The sequence below is a fragment of the Uloborus diversus genome, chromosome 6 (genome assembly GCF_026930045.1).
Source record: "Uloborus diversus isolate 005 chromosome 6, Udiv.v.3.1, whole genome shotgun sequence".
In the NCBI taxonomy this organism is placed as follows: Eukaryota; Metazoa; Arthropoda; class Arachnida; order Araneae; family Uloboridae; genus Uloborus; species Uloborus diversus.
In genome coordinates, this window is record NC_072736.1 from 149,182,273 (window position 1) to 149,205,981 (window position 23,709).

A 23,709-nucleotide genomic window follows, 5' to 3' on the forward strand; every position below is an offset into this window, starting at 1 on the left:
CTAGTCGTTTAAGTTTAAAATAGGAAGAAAAAAAAAACAGTGAAGTCTAAAATTTCACTGTTTTTATTTCCTTTTACAAAAAGGGAAGTATTGTATTCGCGAAAAAACTTTCACTCAAAAGTCGACCTTAATTTCCATTTTGCTCACCCGCGAATGAATGTTGAGTTTTTTTCGACCCGGACCACGCGTGCATCAAAGAGCGTATAGACGCCCGAAATATCCAGTTTCACGATTCCCGAAATAATTACAACGAGTTTTCTCTTGACGTCTGTATATACGTGCGTATGTGCGTATGTGCGCATGTACATAACTCAAGAATGGTATGTCCTAGAAAGTTGAAATTTGATACGTAGACTCCTAGTGGGGTCTAGTTCTGCACCTCCCCTTTTGGTTGCATTCGGGTGTTTCCAAAGGGGTCTTTTGCACATTTTTGTGGGAAAACTATTGTTAATTTCGATGCAAACTCAAGCGGTGTTATAATTTGGCGGACAATTAGCGATATATCTCCAGTCTTTTGGCGACAAATTTGGCGATTTTTTTTTTAAATTTAGTTTCAATTTGGCTACTGTTGGGGATATTTAGAGATTTAACAATTGAATCACATTAAAATTGCCAATAATGTGGAAATAACATTAAATTGGTGTAAAAGGAAGTCATGTGATGCACACATCAGTTCGTTTCGATTAATAAAAAGGTTGCGTTCTGCACTGAAATGGTTAAAAACTTGGATTATTTATTGGAGCAATATCATAATCAACTCAGTATAAAATCAGATTTTCCGGATCTGAAGCAAGGTCAATTATATATGGTTACTGGACTATACATGATTATGTCTTTTTTTAAATATGTAATTATATTATTATTTTTTTATTATTATTTTCACGTAAAATGCAGTCAATGCATCACATCAGGGGTGCCCATCCCCTCCCAAGCTCAATGGCGCAAATTCCCCCCCAAAAATTTTCTCACTTTCGAATCGGGTCAAACATAAGTTTTTGGAGTGTATAATTTCCAGTCAAATTCAAGGGAGGGGGGGGGGGGGAGAACGCTAAAAAATACCATTTGAACTGAAATATTATTGAACTGTTGACCCGCCTTGCCTCCCCAAATTTTACAACGTGGACCTTGAGTAAACAAGTTTTGGGTGCCCCTGAAATTTGCTTCACCTTATTTTTTTTTCAAACGTATGAATAATTACAGGGAGAGTGGATTCAACTTTCTGGCTTGGGATGGAGTCATTATTAAATGTATATAATATGAATCTATACAATATGAGTCCTATTTTATTGTCACTTAGATAGCCCGGGAGTTTCTCCCCCGGAAAATTTTCGAACTTGCAGTTTTAGAACCAGTTTTAGACGATCTGTGGTGATGTTAGGGGGACAAAAGGGTTAGTTACCCCTTCCCGGTATTTTTTCAATATTGAAACTTTAAAAGTGCAATTGTAGATAGTTTAACGTTGTGTTAAGGAGGGCTCTCCTTTGTTTTCAAAATTGTGGTTCTAAAAACGAGTTTTAGACTATTTGTGGTAATGTTAGATAAAGAAGAGATCCTAGGGCTCGCCCCATTAAAATATTTAAAATTAAAGTCTTAAAAACGTTATCTATGGTTGAGGGAAAAGCAGTTTTCTGAAATTGAAGCTCTAAAATCGCAATTGCAGTCGACCTTTGTGACGTTAAGAAAAATAGTTTTCGGAAGCTCTCCCGTAATTTCCTCGAAATTGAAGCCCTAAAAACCAAATATAAGACGATTTTTTAAATAATGTTTACGAGATTGGGGGAGGGGGAGGAAGAGGGGCTCTCCACTTAAATTTTCGAACTTGTAGCTTTAAAAACGCAGTTTTGATAGATCTTGATAATATTAGTGGAAGGTGAATTTTAGTGCCATTCCTCCGGCAATTTTTAAAATTGATATTCCAGAAACGCAATTCTAGGCTTTTCTTTGATCGTGCTAAGGAAAAAGGTAGGAGTCGTGGGCTCTCTCCTATAAATTTTTCAAAACTGCAGTACTAGAAACGGAGTTTTAGATGACTCTTGATGATAAAGAGAGTGTTATTCTGGCGTTACAGTGGGGGAGCTCTTCTGGAAGTTTTCCAAAATTGATGTCGCATAGCCAAAAAAGATGGATCACACACATTATGACAGATCTTTGTCGGAAATCCTCAAAAATGGATTCAGCTATTCAGCACACATCGAAAATCAGAACTCGGAAATTTTAACGAATCAAATATCCTTCTATACATATCAGATATAGATGAAAGTAAATATGATTTACGAAAAATAATTTAAACACCTTAAGAACTGACTGTTCTACTTCCATGAGCGAAAACCAACATCACTGAAAGTTTTAATGAAAATGATCTAATGATAAATGGAAACAATCAGTTTAAAAATGGTAGAGAAGATGGGAGTAAAGTGAAATGAGAAAAAATCTTCATAAGCTTAAGCTTGTTAATGAATAAAATATATTAATTATCGATTGGAGTGATAAAAAATACGTTATTCGCAAACTTCAAAACTGGTTCTTAACGATTGTCAAGGTGCAAATGAATCAATGGTAAACTAGAGCATATGGTCAGAATTATTACAAACACTAAAACATTTTTGACCTCTCTCCCTCTCATCACTGTCACACGTATTCATCATGCAAAATTGTGCTACTTCCACAAAATTTATAAAAAATTGAAAAGATATCAAATCGTCTGATCCAGCTTTGAAGCGGACACCAACACATTGCCGTCTGTGATATTCCCTTCATTAAACAGGAGACACGGTTATTAAATTTTGGAAAGAGTACCGGAGCCGTCGCTAGGTCAAAAAAACGAAGGGGGGGTCGCTTTTGGCGGCCCCTTAATTGTTTCGAACGCATGTTCCAATACGCAGAGAGAGAGAGAAGATTTGACTTCTGATTCAGCAGGGATAGTCATATTACTAATCCTTATTAAAATATATTAATTATCGATTGGAGTGATAAAACATACGTTATTCGTAAACTTCAAAACTGGTTCTTAACGATTGTCAAGGTAGCAATGGTTGCTAGCAATATAAATTTAATCGTACGGATAATATTCAATCAGAATTAGGGGGTGTCGGAGGGCTACCTTCTTGAATTATTTCGAAATTGAAGATATAAAAATGCAGTTTTAGAGTATATTTTAAGTTTGTGAGGAAGGGAGGTCCAGGATAGCATCTCCCGATAATTTTTCCAAATTTAAGTTCCCAACACAATCGCATGTTATATTTAACTACGTTCCGAAGAAGGGGTCCGGGGGCTCTCCCCCAGGAATTTTCAAGATTGTTATTTAAAAAATACAGTTTTAGACGATCTATGGTGATGTTAAGAGAGGAAGAGACTCGGGGTCATCGTTCTATAATTTTTCAAAATGTAAACTTCAAGCACGCATTCCCAATTGGGAATTATTTCTGATTACGTAAAGGGGGTCCGGGGGTTCCCCCCCCCCCGGGAAAATTTTCAAAATTGTCGTTCGAAAAATTCAGTTTTAGACGATCTGTAGTTATATTAAGGAGAAGAGGGATGTGCCCCCCCCCCCCCCGAAATTTTGAAGCCTTAAAAACACAATTGGAGACAATTTTTGTTAAAAATTTAGTGCACCGCCAGTTTCTTGAAATTAAAGCTCCGAAGACGTATTTAAGCCTACCTTCGATGAAAGGGGGCGGGGGGAGTTTTGAAGGGGAAGGCATTCTCTTGAAAAAATTTCGATCGGTTGAAACTGCAGTTTTAGAAGATTTTTGTTGATGTTAATAGGTGGAGATATTCGGAGTAATCCCCTGGAAAATTTTACACAAATTGAAATTTAATTAACGCAATCGTAGACAATTTTAAATACTGCTAGAAGGGTAGAAGGTTTTGGAGGTCTCTTCCGAAAATTTTTCTGAATTTAAGAATTAACAATGAAATTTTTGAGGATCTTGGGTAATATTTGGAGGACGACAGTTTCGGGAAACCTTAGGGAGTTTTTTTAAAAATTAAAGTCCAAAAACGAAATTTATTCGACCTTGAATGATGTGAATGAATAATTGAGAGGGCGGTTCTCGGAGGTTACGTTGGGAGCACACACGGTTTTTCGAAATTGCAGTCCTAAATACTCAGGTGTAGGCCATCTTAAATGACGTTAGGGTAAGAATTGGGGTTGGAGAACGTTTTCCCGGGATTTTTTCAAAACCTAAGTTTTAAAAACTCACTTCCACGCCAGTTTAGGGGACGTAAAAAGAAGGGTTTGGAGTTCTCCACTCTTCCTTTCAGTATGGTCCCTCCTATCTTCATTGTAAATTTTAATTATTGATAAACACATTGTGAATTTTTTTTTTCTAATTTTCCTTTGCCAAACACGATTATTTGCTGGGATTTTCCATAATAAAGTTTTCAATTTCCTGCCGAATATATATATATATATTTTTTTTTTTTGCAATACAAGCGTTTGCGGCTTTAGAGAAAGGACTTTTAACAATTTGAACGGATGTGGTAATTTTCTGCGATACCTTAGGTCTCTATTCCATTTCATTTTATTTTAAATATGCAACCTGCATCTCTTGATCAAGCTTTGATTTACTTACGATTTTTACATTCAAACATTTAGAACTTTTGGTGTGAGTTCTCATTACAATACTTTTAATCTCTCTTTACATTTAACTGTTTTTCTTTCCTCTCTCTCTCTCTATTTGAAATTTATTTCGGCGACCCATACATTTTTCTCCACTTAGCAATGATTTTCATTACAACATTTTTCATCAAAAAAAAAAAAAAAAAAATACACATGGGAATGTTTCGGCGACCCCTATCCTGTGGGCTGTCCTAATGAAGCTGTCTTATTTATTTATGTGTTTTATTTTTATTTTATTAACTGAAGAACCATGAAATATGATTTTGTATAACCAGGACCTCCGAGAGAAATATGATTTTGTATAACCAGGACCTCCGAGAGACAAGGCGTGCACCATGTTAGTTTTGTCGCCGGTCATCCCTCCCATTAAGCTAATTTTACTCTTTGCGCAATACTTTAATCTGAGCCGAGCCCATAGTTTCTGACTAGGCAGACATACCCACTCTGCTGCCTAGTGAAGAGTGTACTGTACTGAATACATTTTTTGCATTAATAAAAATGTTTGAAGCGTACATTTTTGCGGCCTTTACTTAGATACCTCTAATGAAAGAGAATCATGGATGCTCCTAAATTGTATTTTAAGATTACATTTGCTATTCAAATTTTACAGAAAAAATACTTTTTTTCACTATTATTTCAATTGTTCATCTATAATTACTATTTTAATTTTGTAAAACAACGAAAAGATTTCCCTTTTTCTTCGTTAGTTGCATCGCTAAAATGAAATTGACAGCCCCACTTCTGAAAAACTAGGGGGGAGGGGGTGCAAGCTACTGCGACGGCCCTTAAGAGAGTACGTGAGAAAAGTATTATTAATGCATCTATTTATTATTGAATGAATAAATTGAATGTTCCGAAAATTTTCAATTCGAAAATTTCATGTTCTAAAGAAAAAAAAACCTTAAAAAAAATCCCCCCCAAAAATGTTGATGGCGCAACTTGCGCCATAATCCCCCCCCTGTGGGCACCCCTGCATCACATCAGTATATCCGTGCATTAATGCATAATGAACATAACTCCACCATATTTATCATCATTTTCAACTTCTCCTTACCTTTAATAGCCATACTTGCATGCATTTTTAACAACTAGTTTATTCAATACCAAAATAGCTATAAAACCTACTTTTAACTAGATAAGTTATTTCTTATGAAACTTAGAATCATATCTATGACGTAAACATAATATCCCATAATCCTTTCTACATTTTTAGGCAACTGAAATACATTATACGCTATTAGATTACAAGCAAATTACTTTTCCTCCATATATGTTCAATTATTGTCGTAGTATTTATCAATATCAAATTTCATTGAATAGTGTAAACGAACGAGAGATCATTTTTGAATTAAGTGAGATTTATAAATTTAGAGAACATAAAATTCAATCCTAAAATATTTAGGAAAACGTTAATAAGTTCAAAAATGGAAGAAGGTTCAGTGAAAGATACACACCAAACGAAACACCTTTGTCGCCGGGAAGCTTCGATTCCGCAAATGAAAACCCATTTCAAACCCCTCAGAGTGTGGTAAATTCCCACTTACATCACCGTCGCATGTGGACTATAGGTAATCTTTGTATTGCACTTCACTTGTCTTTCATTGTGAAATTCAAAGCATCACATATTGTAGAAACATTATTAACACCCTCAGTAATAATTGCTCTTCTTAAATATTTCTTTCCAAAGTCAGAGGAATTTAAAGCATTGAGATGGAAATTAAAGTATACGCGGATTTATTTTAAGTTTTGAAAAAAAACATGTGGAAATTTTAAATCTTATGTAGGCTTTTACTAAAGGTTTTTCTAAATCATTCTGTATATCTGGACCTAATAGGATTACTAAAACATATGATTATTTCTTCTACTATCGGTACTAGTTATCACCATATATTTAATTTTAGTACTTGCACCCCTTTGAGCCTAGATACCTTCTTATTATTTTTTCATACTTTAGGGAATACTATACTTGAGGGTATAAGTTCTTGCAATAAACATTGGAAACATGTTTAAAAAACCAATATTTTTCATATAATTAAAGCAACCGTTTTAAACGTAAGTACTTTTATATTCTAATTAAAAAAGTAGCAAATGAAATATCATTGTCATAATAGTGCTTACTTGCATATTTACAATAACTGTACTGAAAGTAATATATTTAATTAAAAAAAAAGATTTTCTCTTCACAAAAATCATGTTAGTGTTTTTTTTTTCAAACAAAGTCAGTACATTTTGAACAATATTTATTTCTAAGTTGAAAATTCGCAGAAAACATAAAGAGGAAAATAAAAATACACATATGTATGCGTATAAGAAATAAAACACGTTTCTGCAAAACTTATAAAACAAAATATGCTCATGAATTACGTTATTTTTATCCTATGTATGTACCATCGCAAATCATTGTTTATTTGAAGCAAATGATACGAATATTTTTGTTATCCGCATAGCTTTAATCCAAAAGCAAATTTGGTTTCTCATTTATCATGTAAATACGAATATTAAATTTTGCAAAAACTAATAAAACCAAAACCGAAAACTACACAATTCTTTCCCCTTTTCGAGCTCTCTTATTTTCTAGTAGACAGACTTATTTCCTTTTTTGATGAATTTTGGGCGTGTAAACGCTTCAGTTTTGCATTCTAAGTCCCGCAAAGCCATAATAAATAGAATACAATTATCCAGTAGAGATCCGTTTTTCCACCCACTTAGAAGCTCCTGGAACGACAAAAAGTATTGAATCGTGTTAATAAATATCTTTCCTGAAACCTTTTTGTTGTCAGGAAATTGATTTTATTTTTATTTTCTTTTTGATGCAATCTCTTTTGATAGATATTATCTGATTACTATCTCTTAGAAAACGAGCACAATATCTTCTTAATTAGCGCTTTTTTTTTTTTTGCAAAACCATAGGCTCAATGGAAAAAACTTTTTTTAAAAGGTAAAGGATTATCGGATCTCTTGTATATTACTGCTCCATTAAAATATATAATGTAGACACCGCAATAATAACTTACACGCAAGAAGCGATGTCTGTTTTATATTTCCACACTATATTTATGGGATTAAGTAGTTTTTGTTTTGTTATTTAGAGGACGATGATGATTATTTATTGAACTGATGATAAATTAAATTTAGTTTCATTAAACAGAGTTGTTTAATTGTACCTAGACGAAATGATCTTTTAAAGAATTCAGGTAACCTGCAATATGTACGAAGCAACGGTATTGTTTCTATTGTAGCTATGTTACCATCAATTCTAATTATAAATAACAAAAATAACTTCTTTATGTCATTCTAAAAACCATATTTTAAAATAACCTATTTTTTTTTATTTTAGCAGCACTGCCTTTTCTATTAACTGACAAGATTATTTCTGTAAGTTTAAGCATAATGAACATTTTTGAAAAAAAAAGAAAATTATTCAACGGAATGCTTTCAAATTTCTAATGTAGATGGTTAGTATGATCCTAAATATGTGTCTGAAATTTTGAAAAATTATAACCATAACAAAAGTCAGAAAGTACAATCAACATTTTTTTGACTGTCGCAAAAGTTTATGCACAAATCAGATTTTATACAAATATCTCTTGAAACGTGATGCGTGAATGAGCAGTGCGGTTTGTTTTTACGAATTTTAAAGTGTAGTAATGGTTTAACGTGTTATCAAGATCCCAAAGTCCCTACTGTTCTCACCTCCAAGTTGCGAAACTCTGAAAGCTGAAGGTAAATCCGTTATAGAAATTTCAGTGATTTTAAATCTGTCTTAACGTGGTATTTTATAATTTTTTGAAAGATGAAAAACAATTTAGAACCGGGTATCACTTAAGAAGGCCGAAAAAAAAACTACCTTTCGAGAGGATAGAAGAATTAAAAGTATGCCTCTAATTGGAAATTTGTCGCTTAATCAGATAAAAACTCTACTTAGATCAAAAATATTACTTGACACCATACACAGACAAATAACCGAATCAGAATTCATAAAAAATAAAAGTTAGCTCGTAAACATTGTCTTAAACAGTGTCACAAACAAGCAAGACTGAAGTTGGATAAACACGACATGCATTATAGTGACGAATGGATAAGTGTTATATTCTTAGATGAAAAAAAAGGACTTTAGACGGCCCAGATACATTCTCGTACTGTTGGCGTGACTTGAGGAAATATACGTAGTGCATATTTAGTATGCATCAAGAAGGTGGATCTCTGATGGTAAGGGACGCTTTTTGCTTCCACGAATAAACTGTTATTAGCTTTATAAAGAGCAGAAAAAATTCAGAAGTGTGTCGAAATACCCTGAGCGAGCATTTGTTACCGTTTGGTGAAGTCCAAGGTGGTCCTAATTGGACTTTCCAGCAAGACAACGCTTCAATACACATTTCCCGTAACACAAATTCAATTCAATTCAATTCAATTTATTTTATTTCAATCAGGGAAATAAATAAACAAATAAATATATATATTTATTTATTTTATAAATATGCATTTCACATATAAAATAAAAAGAAATTACAAACAGAAATATATTTCTCTCTGTCGATTTGAGAATCCCTGATTGAGTAGATGGGAGTAAAGGCTATACAAAATGGCGCAAAAGAATGCGCCATTTGAAGCGCAAAAAGAATGGTTTGCGCTTCAAAATATCAGTGTAGGGCAATTCCACGAAAATTGGTGTTGACACACAAAAGTTGTTTTTCATAGTTTAGAAACAAAACTTGTTTTGTGACGAAGAAATATCTGTTCTTTTCAATTCCAGCATCAAATTTAAGATGAAAATATTTTTATATCAGATTTTAACCTCATTTGATAAGATTTAGACGAGGGAAAAAAAAAAAGAATTTTTGGTGAAATAAATGTAAGAGCCATTTTTTTTTTACTTAATCATCAAGTTTTTTTTTTTTTTGGAAAAAAACTATCAGACATCATGAGCACAGATGCTATACTATAATTATGTGTCAACTTTTTTTAATAAATACTTTTGATAAGTTTTTAACCCCCCAAAATATGCAGGTCACTTTTTGTTGGTCTCATACGTAACGCAAAGGAACAAAAGTTTTCCTCCAAGGTCAAATCGTGGGACTAGAATAAAAATATCTCATATCAAAAATTAACTTTGTACATAATACCTGTAACCAGACTTTTATCTTCAAACATTCGGCAGAAAATTATTTACGAGGCTTTTTAAAAGATGTCACACACGTAACGCTGAATGGTTTTCATTATAAAACCAGTTTTACGTACCATTTTTACGGAAAAATGTGCTTTACATAATCTAACTGAAAATACTGTGTGCTCGCACTGAAACCAAGTCTCAATGAGTGTTAAATAATAATAATAATAATAAAAACAATAAATAAAAAAAAGAATTGTTTATTTCATACCTAAAAAGCAATTTAAACTAAGTATTCGCAATCTACAAAATCAAAAGTACAATGTTATATTTACCTTAAATTGTATTAATATTTTGTGATTTTTTTTGTGAAAAGTGAATAAATTTTACAAAGGCTTTAAAACATTCCAAATAGTTTTAAACCACAGAAATGAGTGTTAGAAGTTCATGATAGTTTATAGGTTTGACATTATTATTTAATTCGCATACAAATAAAAATTAACTTAACTTCATTCTTTGTTGTGTAAATATATCCTTTCAGTTTAATTATTCACAGGCTGCGTTGCCCGGCGTTGCTTGGTCTACCTCGAAAATAAGAGATGTGTCAAATGACGCATTTTCAACAATCGGGCTTCACTAAAAGAAAAAAAATTAGTGTAAAACTTCCCGTTAATGTGTAGAAAAGAGCAAAATTTAAATTCAGACGTCTTAGGCTTTTTTTTAAATTCAAAAAAAGTTATCACTGTTAATAATAGGCATTACTATCCCGGTTTACGGATTATGTGGTAAAAGCCCCTAAGGGTGGTCGACCCCCATAGGGGGGCGAAAATACCCCTATGTGAATTCTTGAGCATCAAAGGACCTCTGGACCAAATTTGGTAAACATCCGATGTAAACTAGTTTGAATTAGGGAAATCCCAGAGTGGGGAGGGGGAGTCACACGGGGGATAAAATCTCCATGTGAGTTTATGAGCACCAAAGAACCTCTCTGCGCAATTTGGCAAAGATCCGACGTAAGGTGTGCATTTTGATCAGGAAATCTCCCTACTGCTGCACGCGGTCACACACGTAACGCTAATAATATATTTTTTATTGCTCTTGCACAAGCTTTAGAAAAAAATATTTCTGGACCACTTACTTGGTATACTTATACACATGCACAAAAATACTGTTCATATACCTTTCAAAACTTCACAGGAAATTACTAAATAATATCAGGTACAGCTTATTTTCAGATTTTCCGAGTCACACACGTAACGCTGCATTTAAAATTCCATTAAAAAAAATTCGAATTATCCTAGGAAAAAAATTGCCGCCTAAGAACTCTTACATATGTCCTGTAATTTCAATAGAACTTATTAAGAGATATTTCAAAAAATTCATTTTTTTTAAAATTTTTTGCAAAGAAATGGTGTCAGAAAGTCACACACGTAACGCTGGAATGACCCTATTGCTTCCCATTCTGGTATACGTTACGTGAGAGAATTCTACAGATGTTTTCTATTGGATTGCGATTTGGGCTGAGTGCTGACCAGTCCATTACAGAGATATTTTGAGGCGCAGTCCATTCTTTTGTGCTACGGAAAGTGTGTATTGGAGCGTTGTCTTGCTGGAAAGTTCAACTAGGACTACCTTGGACTGCACCAAACGGTAACAAATGCTCGCTTATGGTATTTTGAAACACTTCTGAATTTATTCTGCCCTTTATAAAGCTAATAAAAGTTTGTTCGTGGAAGCAAAAAGCGTGCCATACTATCAGAGAGCCACCTCCTTGCTGCCTACTGAATATGCACTTCGGATCTTTCCTCAAGTCACGCCAATAGTATGAGAACGCATCTGGGCCGTCTAAATTCCGTTTTTTTTTCCATCTGAGAATATAACGCTAATTCATTCATCACTATAATGCATGTCGTGCTTATCCCACTTCAGTCTTGCTTGTTTGTGGCACCGTTTCAGAAAAGGTTTACGAGCTAACTTTTATTTTTGATAATTTCTGATTCGGTCATTTGGTGTCAAGTGATATTTTTCTTCTAAGTAGAATTTAATATTATGGAAGTTTCTTTATTGTAGATCTGCTGGGCGACTTCTATGCAATATGCAATGCTTCCAAGGATTTTTTTTTTTACTGCGTTAAAACGTTTTCGGGCATGGGGCTCACAGGAGTGAGTCCGATATTCCTGTTTTGCAAAGAAAAACAAAGCCCTAGAAAAAGTATCGTTTTTTTGGTTGTTTTTAAATTATTTTACAAGATAATACCCCCATAAACGTGCATCACTCCTAACTTGCAACACAACCATAGAGTTTAGAATCAATATGTAATTATTAACTTGTTCTTTCTCCCTATAAAATGCATTAAAGAAAATCACTTTCTCCTTGGAAATTTTTGAAACGATGGGCCTGTTGAACATACCTATAAAGCGCGTAAATCCATAACATGTCACCTGCAGTAGGGAAATCATGCGCGACTAAATATCTCCGTTTATCAAAAGGTAACGGTGGGGAAAAAAGATTACATAGGCTGAAAAAATATCAAAATATTTTTATCTTAATTACTTTATGCTATACAGTCGAGCCCGCTTAATAGAATAGCCAATTATTCAAGAAATATTACTCTAATAAGCGGGATATTCCATTAAACAGGATTGAAATAATAGACATCAATGGTTTTGTACATTGAAATTGTATTACATTAAGCGGGATAATCTTTTATCCGATATTCTAATAAGCAGGCTTGACTGTACGTTTTTTTAAAAGGAAAAAACCGTTTTTTAATAATTACTTTATTAAAATACATTGTCTTTTGAGCAAAACTGCAAACCGATTAAGTAAACTCTCAAATAGGTAACTAAAACTTTGAAATTATTTAATGCAGGTAACAAAATGTAAGGAAAGGAACATGGTCATCAAACAATGAAAAAAAACCTTTAACCGTTTAACCGCCAAACTATTGACGGATGATCAAATTTGAGTAATTTTTTGAAATTATGTCTATTTATGTCTAGTAAATACAGAAATAAAATAAAATTTCTAGAAAAAAATTTTTTACTATGTTTTTCAGTATGTTCCATTTTTGGAACATTGGCGCTTTGCATGAAGTTTTTTTTTTTTCAGAGAATTTTTTTAAACTAAGAGGTTTTGAATGCGGTTTTTATCTTAGCATACTTTATTGCAGAAAAGTAATATTTTAAATTGCATTTATGTACATATCAGAATTCAGAAAATCCAATACAGAAATATCTAATGCCCATGATATGAAAGGAAGCATTGCTGATGAAGTCGTTTCTCGCAATGGAAACATTTCTTAGTCGTATTTTTTTGCACACCGCGCAACGTCCTTGGGATGCAGATACAATATAATGTCTGTCAGACATTCTTGATCGATTATGTAAAGGACAACAAGGCCCTGGATGACTTTCTACTCGTACTTTTCTTCTTAGGAGGACAGTTGTTATTTCTCTTCGGAACTCTAAATGCTTCATCTTCACTTCGTGTAACTCACAATGAAGTAACCAACTAGCTACAACTGAAATATTCAGAGCATTACTAAAAAGATTCCACCACCATTTTTTACTCCTCAAATGAGGTCTGTAGCTCCCAAAAGTTTATCCAAGACGTCCACACCCCCCATTCCTTCATTGTATCTCTTGATAAGATGAGGTTGTGGCACATCTATCTTGCATTTCTGCGCATTTGAGTAACATTTTACAGATGCAAGTGGCTCATGTGTATAACAATTAGATGCTACTGTAACCACTGCATTATCATTCCAGCTGCACATGTACACTGATCCATCAGATCAATAGTCAAAATTTCCTCAATCTTCTTTAGAAAGGGTTTTTTTGGATTTCAGTGGACAATGGCCAGTTCGGTTTTCGCGAATTGTTCCTGTTGCTCGTACACTTTTTTTTGATAGCTGAGAAATTAAGTCATATGATGTAAAAAAGTTATCAAAGTATACTTCATGCTCATGTGTCAGTCAAAACTGATAATAGATCATTTACAACTCTGGATCCTAATTGCACATCAGGGGATCCTTCTTTTTTGCCTGAATAAATCTCCATGGAATATGGGTATCCACTTGAAGAGCACAGCATCCAAATTTTGAAGCCGAATCTTATTGGTTTTCATCTAATAAACATTTTACATGAATGCCGACCGTAGTAGGGAACCATAGATTCATATATGCTCAATTTTTCATGAAATACACCAAATTGTTGAGGGTTTTTACACAATTCTTCGTAAATAGGGAACACTTTTCTTAGTTTGTCATTTTGTTTTAATTCATGGTTGTCCATCAAATGAAAGTTGTTTTTTATTTTTCGAAAACGATTTTGAGGCTTAACTGTTGGTACAATTGGCACAGATGTATCTTCTGCACTGCTCCAATACATATCTTCAGAAGGAACAGAATGGTACCCACTCAATAGCAACAAACCAAAAAATTGTAGGATTTCATCTCTGTCAACATCTATTCTTCCTCAGTGATATTGCCTAGTTCATCAGGGGGTAATTGGCATATATCTACATCTGACAATGTCTCTAAATAAGCCACAGCTTGTTCTACAGTAAGAAATCTAATAGACATTTTTTAACATTTATGAACAGTTGGTATACGTCAAACAGAATTTCGTTTCGCTTGAAAACAAAGCTAGCGAATTATTGAACTGCATTTAAAATATGAAAAATAAAACGCTCACTAATGTTATTTTTTATTATCACGTGACAATGCAGCTGTCCGAGCAGGTGTGGATTCGGAGCCATATAGTCCGTCAAACAGAAGACTGTTATTATTTTCTTTGCTAACGAAACGTCATATCCTTTCAAAATATAAACTTACTTGGTTTTACCAACATCTACATAAGAGTACATTCAAAATGAGAGAAAAAAAAAAGAAACATATATTACGAAAAATGAAATTTCCCCTTGCAAGTCGAACGATTTACTTCTTGGAAATTTGACTCCCTAAAAGCGCCAATGTTCCAAAATTGGAACATGCTATTTTGAAGGGGTAAACCTTTCGGAAATTTCATTGTACATTTCTACAAGCATTTTAAAATCATACATTGAAGTATTTTTCACAACTATAATAAATATCATCACATTTTCTCAAAAAGCCAATTTTTGGTAAATTTTATAAGAAAAAGTTGCAAAAAGCTAAAAAAACACTCATCTTTGAAAAATCGCAATAAATAATTGAAAACATATAAACAATCAAGCAGGAAATCAAAAAATACTTTGAAATAAGACTAAACTGTGTTAAAAAAAGCTTGTTTATTTTAACGTTATTTCTTGGGAAAATTTTCACTTAAATATGATGTTCCATTTTTGGAACATTGGCGGGTAAACGGTTAAAACAATTTTCAATCGCTGAACCGGCAGACTGGCACTTGTTCGTGCTAAACTTTTACCGATCATTGGAGATTTTAACCTATGTGAATTAAGAAAAGAAAAAAACATTTTTAGAACAATGATGGTAAAGTTTTTAATTTTTTAACCTAAATAATCGTTATAGAATCTAGAACTCAGAAGTTTGTCTTGAAAGGTTGACAACACTTGAGTTTTATTGCTCCCCCCTCCCCCCAGGTGCGCTGACATTTTTGATTATTTTTTTAACTCTTTGTAATTTTTTAAAAGTATACTGATTTTTGTGATAAGGTACAATGTTTATTGATCGTTACATTCAAATGTTATGTTTTGTGAATTATAGCAAAAATGTATCAACAAATTATAAAGCAGTTCTTTAGTGCCACGTTTTTTTTTTTTTTTTTTTTGTAAAATAATGATAATAAATCACTAGTCAGCAAAATGTGTTCAGAATAATTTTCACATCCGAAAATCAGAAAGAGTTAAGACACGCTGATTGAAAGCAAAGAAATCCCGCAAACGTTCGGCATGAGTAACTATTACTTTTTCACAAAACTGTTACAGAGCTAAAGTCCCGTTTCCTATATACCTACTCAAAATCATTATTGAAGAAAAAAAACTTGCGTATCAATATATTTTTCTGTTCAATTTAATGCTAAATATTAAACAATAAAGTCATTAGTTATAAGAATTTAAATTTCCCATCAAACAAAGTTAGATGGGAACATTAAAAATTCTTGGAATTTAATATTACCAACATGAAACGGATCCTTCATTTTTGTTTAAAATAATCTAAGTAAAAGTATTAAACAACCAAAGTTTTCAAATGACTTAGTTGTCGATTAAAGTAAAATCTCTTATCTATGAAATGTCATTAAAATAAAATGAAAGATTTAATTTCCTACAGAAATTTTGACTGGAAATGATTTTCTTACTTCCAATAACTTTCCAACTGCTGCAAGAATCCCTGTAATTTAGTTTTCCTGCAAATTGCTTGATTATTGGATTTTAAAGCTTTATATCATTTTGATTAAAATAAATTGCTCTTGCAAGAGTTTTGTATTTTTAATTTAGTTTTAAACATTCCTAGTTTTATTCAAGAAAAGACAAGTGTAATTTTTTCTTTTTTGTACATAGTGAATGGTTAATTTTCTGTCGAAAATACGATGCCTGTTTTCAAAATATTTTGAGGTTTATTACTACAAAAGACGTTTTAAATTGCAGGGAAAACTCTGGATTTATGTACGAATGAATGCGTACTAGCTCAATACGTGTATTATATGCCAATTCTGTTGAATAATTTGAAAATGTAACGTATAACTGCAACCCCTTGAAATTCTCGCGAATGTAATGCAAAACAGACTATGAAGTAGAGGGAAATGTTGTACCTTGGGAAGTTTGTACCTCAGAACACTGCTAATTTCTAAGAATCTATTTTTAGCAGCCATGTTTTTGCAATCTCGAATAGCAACCTTCACCATTCTATGGTGTCATAGTAAATATCAGCATCAAATGAGTGAAATTGACGATTTTGCGAGAGAAAGAGAATTTTATGACTCAAAAGTAAATATTTTCATCATTTTTATTTCATTTTCTACCTTTGAATTTGTAAATTGAATCAACTGAATTTTATTTTGCTATAAAAGAGAAGTACTTTAAATATTTTGCTTATAAGAAAATAATGATAGTTCATTTAGATTGACCATCATTTTGGTTTTTCTTAAAACACTTGGTGCTTGGGACAGCCAAACATTTTGAAACTTAGGACACGTTTCAAGGTACAACATATGCATGGTTCTTAATAATTAAGATATGTTTAGGAATATGGAACAATGTTTTAATCTTATGTAGTCTTTTAAACACAATGTTAGATAATTCATAATTCATTATTAAATAGTGATAACCTAATTCACTACCCTGAATTTTTTATAGTTTTGCTTTCTGGTGCAAAATTGGTTCAAGTATATGGCTGTTTCCTGAATCATGAACACTTTTTTCATAGTACAACAGGATGGGTCCCAATTTACAATAGGATGTTGGACTTTGGGACAGCTTGGAACTTTTATTTTTAATGGCTGGCAGCATTTTATTTTCAAACTGTCTGAATTTAAAGAAAATACATTGCATAGAAGTATTTTGGGGTATTTCAATGTGTGTTTTAGATTTTAAATTTGATTTAAATAATTGACATTAAGATATGAAAAGAGTCCCAAGGTACAACACTCTCTCCTATCTATTAGGATGAAAGTCTAACAACTAAAAGATAATATCTCCCGAGAAAACATGAAGGAGTAGAGTATAGTTCAGCATGCAAAAAATCTTACTATTTACTTGCCAAATATTCAAATTCTATAAAATATGATTGGCAAAATCTTCTAACCCAACGAAGAGTGTTAAAAAGATCAGAGCGAAAAAAATAAATAATGACAATACTCAATAACCAAAAAGATTAAAGCATAAGTTTCTACCGACCACTGCAGAGTATTCTAGTTCATTACATCTAAAAAAACTCGATAATTGTCCTTCATTTATGCGCCCTAATTAATTAAACGTAAGTAGATATGTCAATTTAACCAAATTATGCAATAAAACAAGACAAACGTGCTTCAATCCCTTAACTTTATAGCCAGTAAAATAGAAAATAGTGTAATATGATAACCGCTTATTCAGCAATGTTTTGTTAGACAACTGAATATGTGAATATACAGGAACCAAAGATATGTTAATCATGTATCCTAGACTTCCATTAGGGACAGCTTATTGTTTCTATCGCTTTTTGTCAAAAGAAACAAGCCGATGCTTTAAACATTTACTGTTAACATTTGAAAATTAAAAATTCAACAACTACCAATCAAAGAAAAAAATTTTGACTTCGCAATGGTAAACTTTTGACTATTTGTTTCAAAACCATCGTAAAATCCGATGATTGTCTGTTAATTATTTGTGCTCGTATACGCCATATTTTCTTAGTATATGAACTACATTTTTAGCAAAGTCCTTTCTTGGACACACACGAACGAGCTTTTACAATGAATATTTTTCAATGAATGTGTTACATATAATTTCATGAAATTTCTGTTGCAGAAATGAAGCACTTGAACAACTACCAATCAAAGTAAAAGATTTTGTCTTCCCAATATAGCAAACTATTTTGACAGTTTGTCTCAAAATCCACCTAAAATCCGATGATCGGCCATTTATTATGTATGCTTGTGTACGTCACATTTTCTCACAATATATGAAATATATTTTTAGCGAAGTCCTTTCTAGGACATATACGAACGAGCTTTTACAATGAATATTTTCAATGAATATGTATGAACATTGGAATAGGGCAAACCATATTATTTATAAAACACGGAGCACCCTCGAGACCTTCACTAAACAATAGTTTCCTGAGATAGGTGCTTCAAGCCCGGATATGAAATAACATTCAAAGTTCCGGACAATGTGATAAATTCCAACTTGCGTCAGTGAGGCTTTCGGGTTTTAGCCAAGCTCTCCATTGTGACTGGCATTAGATGATAGAATTTAATACGCTATGTGTCTGAATGCTGAATCTTTACTTTGAGTTTCACTGGAGGACATTGACTTTAGATTGTGTTACATTTATCAGCACTCAGTAGCGTTCTGATTTGTGTTTTATTCGAGAAGCGTTGAATATATTTGGATTTTGACCGAGTTAGATTTTATCGTTTACTTTATTCTTTTATTTTTATGGGAAACTATACTTTATTACTTAATATCTCAGCAAATTTTAATCGAAAAACCAAATCACTGATACATTACAACAGAATTGATTGTTATATTTCTGCAACAAGAGGAAAAATGACAGTAAGTGTCCAATGCTTAAAAATATTAACTTACATGAAAGTGTTTAAAACTGTTGTTGCAGCGAAGTCCTTACATCACATTTCATTCAAGCACTTAGTAAGAATCATTTTGCATTTTGGGTATTTACATCGAAATATTTTGTCCGCCCATTTAGGCGAGTGCCCAATTCCATTTGTAGCACCGTTTTTCGTGACATGTGCTATGCTGATTAGGCCCTTTAATGTTTTTTGTTCTCTCCTAGTCCTTTCTCATCATCACTCTTTCCATTTCTATTGCCCTTGGATATGGTATTCAATTTGCAAAATATTTATGCTCAATGCGAAAATCAGCAGAATCGAAAAACTCATCAGTCCCCCCCTCCCCACGCTTTTATATGCACATGTTTGTATAATAGCCAAGCAATTGCCATTCTTACTCTATATCTATCATTAGGATGATAAAACATATAAATTTGCCATCAGCTGCTCCTTTATAGGTAATTCTTACTCCAAATGTGTATTTAGGACTGATGATGAAATAAAGAATAAATTTGTGAATCGGTAAATTAAAATGCAACTGTAGGAAACAGCTCTTTTTATCTCATTTATTTGTTTTTGTTGTTCAAAAGCGGGTTTTCAGTTATCCATTCTTTAATTTTAATGCTACTCGAGTTGAGAACTCAAGATACAGTAGACCCTCCTTTTTCGCGGGTTTATTTTACGCGGTTTCGATTATACGCGGTTTAAGATTTGACACCTTTATTTTATTTTGCGCGGATGAGTTTCGGTTTTACGTGGATGCGGCAATGCAAACAGATAAAATTCTCCCCTCTTTCAAAATCCAAACTCCTAAAAGATATCAGATTACATGTAAACAACTGCATTTTGGCGAGCTAATAATCGAGCTTGGGCCACTGGATACACTTTATGCGATTGGTTCCAGAGCTCTTCCCAGAAGTAAAGTTATGAAACTCACTCAGTTCAGAACTCACTGGAAGAAGAGCTTTTAGAAGTGACAAAGGAGGACAAAAGCAACGGAGATACCGACATCGATGACAGAACCAAAAACGTTAACATTGAACATTTTGAGTTTTTCCTTGACAATAGAAATGATTTTTCTGATTTGTTAGTGAAAGAAGATTCTATCATGGAAATGATCCAAGTGATCATGAATGCGTTAATGCTCTGCAAAGAATTACATAGAAAAATTCTTAATGACTGCCAAAAGACTATCATAGCCAGCTCCTCTTTATAAATAGAACGCGAAATTAATTTATGTTTTCTTTATGCATGTTGTGCATTAAAGTCGATATAAGTACACATTAAACTTATTATACAATTAGTTATCACAAGAAAGTGTTTGTGAAATATGAATGTAATGAAATATTTTGTTATCTACGGAACCAGACCTCTATTTTAATATTCGTATTAGGTCTCAATTTACGCGGTTTCGATTTTGCGGCATTTCCGGGGAACGTGACCCCCGCGTAAAACGAGGGTCTACTGTTCTTTAAATTTGATTATATTGCAACAAAAATAAGTGTCTTAATATTGTTAAATGCTTTTTTGTGTATGCACTGAAATAAATGGAATTTTACTAGTATGACTTTTACTTGTTTTTAGTATGACTATAACTACGCGAATGTGACCATACCTGGTCAAACCAGTGTATTTCAATTTATTTTTTAAAAAATGTGTAATAATCATAATTCATATCTAATGAAAATATCACAGCCATAGCAAGTTCAATTTCTGAGTTCTAACACCGTTCGAATTAATTTTCTCCGTGAGCTAGAACTGCATTACTTCAATCAAAATGTTAAAAGAAACTCTTAAACATGTCCATAACTAGTCATTTACCCTACTACACTTCTAAGTGCCTTGTGTGTGACAGGAAATGGCAATGGAACTCCTAAATGGCAGTACAACATGTCTTTGAGGCACCATAACGACCTTTTCGTGTGACACATTAACAATGTATGTATTTTTTTTTTTCTAATTGATTTCTCGCAACAATTTAGTTCGTTGGGAATAATATTAACGAAATCTACACTATTGGGACAATAGAAAAATATTTCACTACAAATTTTAACGCTTTAATGGTAGTTAAATTATAAAAAAACAAAAATAAATTGTTTAAGACAATACTTTAAGTCTTTCGCACTTTTGTTGACTAAATCATACAAATTTGTTTCTAAAGATCTTCGTTCTATGTTCTGATGGAAAATAAGTATTAATATAATAATTAAAATTAAAAAAAATAATTCAATTAGTTTGAGGGGAGGGCTGATTTTATTACAAACTCATTTTTTATTGCGACTATGAGAAGAGAGAGATAGAAAAATTAATAAGATTAACGACAAAATCCAGATAGCATTCAAACTTTTTTTAACCTTTTAAATGGTTGCGACAACTTTAACAATAATTTTACGACGTTTATGAACTGAATTGAGCTTCTCCGAAACCATCCACGTGAATCGTTAATCACATGGTTCCCTAAATATAATGCAATATATATAGCTTCAGTATTTACAGAAGCTATTTTATAAAGAATCTGAATGAACAATTAATGAATACTAAACGAGAAGTTTCATCCAGAACTAAACGAGACTACTTTCTCATATACCAACATCGACCTTCCAACATCTGATCAATATTTTTTGAATTAGCTAAGGCTGCAAATTATAAAAAAGATGCCTTTCAAACATTTTAAACTTTTTTCGAAAAGCAAAATATGCCTTTTCATCTGATGATGTAAATACGTTAAAAAAAAAAAACGAGCTGATGTGTGCATCACATGACTTCCTTTTACTCCAATTTAATGTCATTTCCCCATTATTCGCTATTTTAATGTGATTCAATATTTATTCTCTAAATATCACCAACAATAGCCAAATTAAAACCAAAAAAAAAACTCCGCCAAATTTGTCGCCAAGTTGGCGACAAAACTTGGCGACCAAAAGACTGGCGATATATCGCCAAGTGTCCGACAAATTATAACGCCACTTGAGTTTACATCGAAATTAACAATGATTTCCCCCCAAAAAGGTGCAAAAGACCCCCTTAGGAACATCCGAAAGCAACCAAAAGGGGAGGTGCACAACTAGACCCCACTACGAGTCTATGTACCAAATTTCAACTTTCTAGGACATACCATTTTTGAGTTATGCGAGATACATACGCACATACGCACATACGCACATACGCACATACACACATACGCACATACAAACAGACGTCACGAGAAAAGTCGTTGTAATTACCTCGGTGATGGTCAAAATGGATATTTCGCGTGTCTATACATTCTTAGGCACTTTTCCGCATGTGGTCGAATCGAAAAAAAAACTCAACATTCATTTGGGGGTGAGCAAAATGGAAATTAAGGGCGATTTTTGAGTGAAAATTTTTTCGCGAGTACAATACTTCCTTTTTTGTAAAAGGAAGTAAAAACGATCAAATAAAGTAAGAGTAACATCTCTTTTTAAGCAACGCAGCGAACACATTAATAAAAATCAACACACATTTTCATAAATAAACGAGCTGATGTGTGCATCACATGACTTCCTTTTACTTCAATTTAATGTCATTTCCCCATTATTGGCAAATTCAATGTGATTCAATTGTTTACTCTCGAAATATCACCAACATTAGCCAAATTGAGACCAAATTTAAAATTTAAAAAAATTGCCAAATTTGTCGCCAAGTTGGTGATAAAATTTGGCGATCAAAAGACTGGTGATATATCGCCAAGTGTGCGACAAATTATAACACCACTTGAGTTTACATCGAAATTAACAATGATTTCCCCCAAAAAAGGGGCAAAACACCCCCTTAGGAACATCCGAATGCAACCAAAAGGGAAGGTGCACAACTACACCCCACTAGGAGTCTACGTATTAAATTTCAATTTTCTAGGACGTACCGTTTTTGAGTTATGCGAGATGCATACACACACACACACACACGCACGTACGCACATGCATACGTACATACGGACGTCACGAGAAAATTCGTTGTAATTAACTCGGGGGTCGTCAAAATGGATATTTTGGGTGTCTGTACGTTCCTTGGCATATATCCACGTGTGATCGGATCGAAAAAAAAACTCAACATTAATTCGGGGGTGAGAAAAATGGAAATTAAGGCCGATTTTTGAGTGAAAGATTTTTCGCAAATACAATACTTCCTTTTTTGTAAAAGGAAGTAAAAATCGTTTTGACTATCCGTTTGATTTAAGTAATTTTGTTTTCTTAAAAAATGAATAGGATTATCTTTCTTCGAAGGGACACTGCTGGTTTTACTTATAGCATAAATTTGCTTATTTTTTGAAAAATTATTCTAGGTACTCTTTACTCAATTTCATTTTTATAAATATATTTATCTATTGCACATAAAATACTTGTAAAAACAAAACAAAAAAAATAATAATAAACTACTTAATTTCAAGAAATTATTTTACAACAATTCAAAGTGACAATATATTTTAAAACTATCATTTAAAGTCATTATCAAATATTTAATTTACATGCATCACAAAAAATTCCAATAATATCTTAGAATATTATAACAAAAAAAATCGTCGCCAAGTTGGCGAAAAAACTTGGCGACCAAAAGCTTGGCGATACGTCACCAAGTGTTTACCAAATTATAACACCACTTAAGTTTGCATTGATATTAACAATGATTTCCCCCCAAAAAGGTGCAAAAGACCCCCTTAGGAACATCCGAAAGCAACCAAAAGGGGAGGTGCACAACTAGACCCCACTACGAATCTATGTACCAAATTTAAACTTTCTAGGACATAC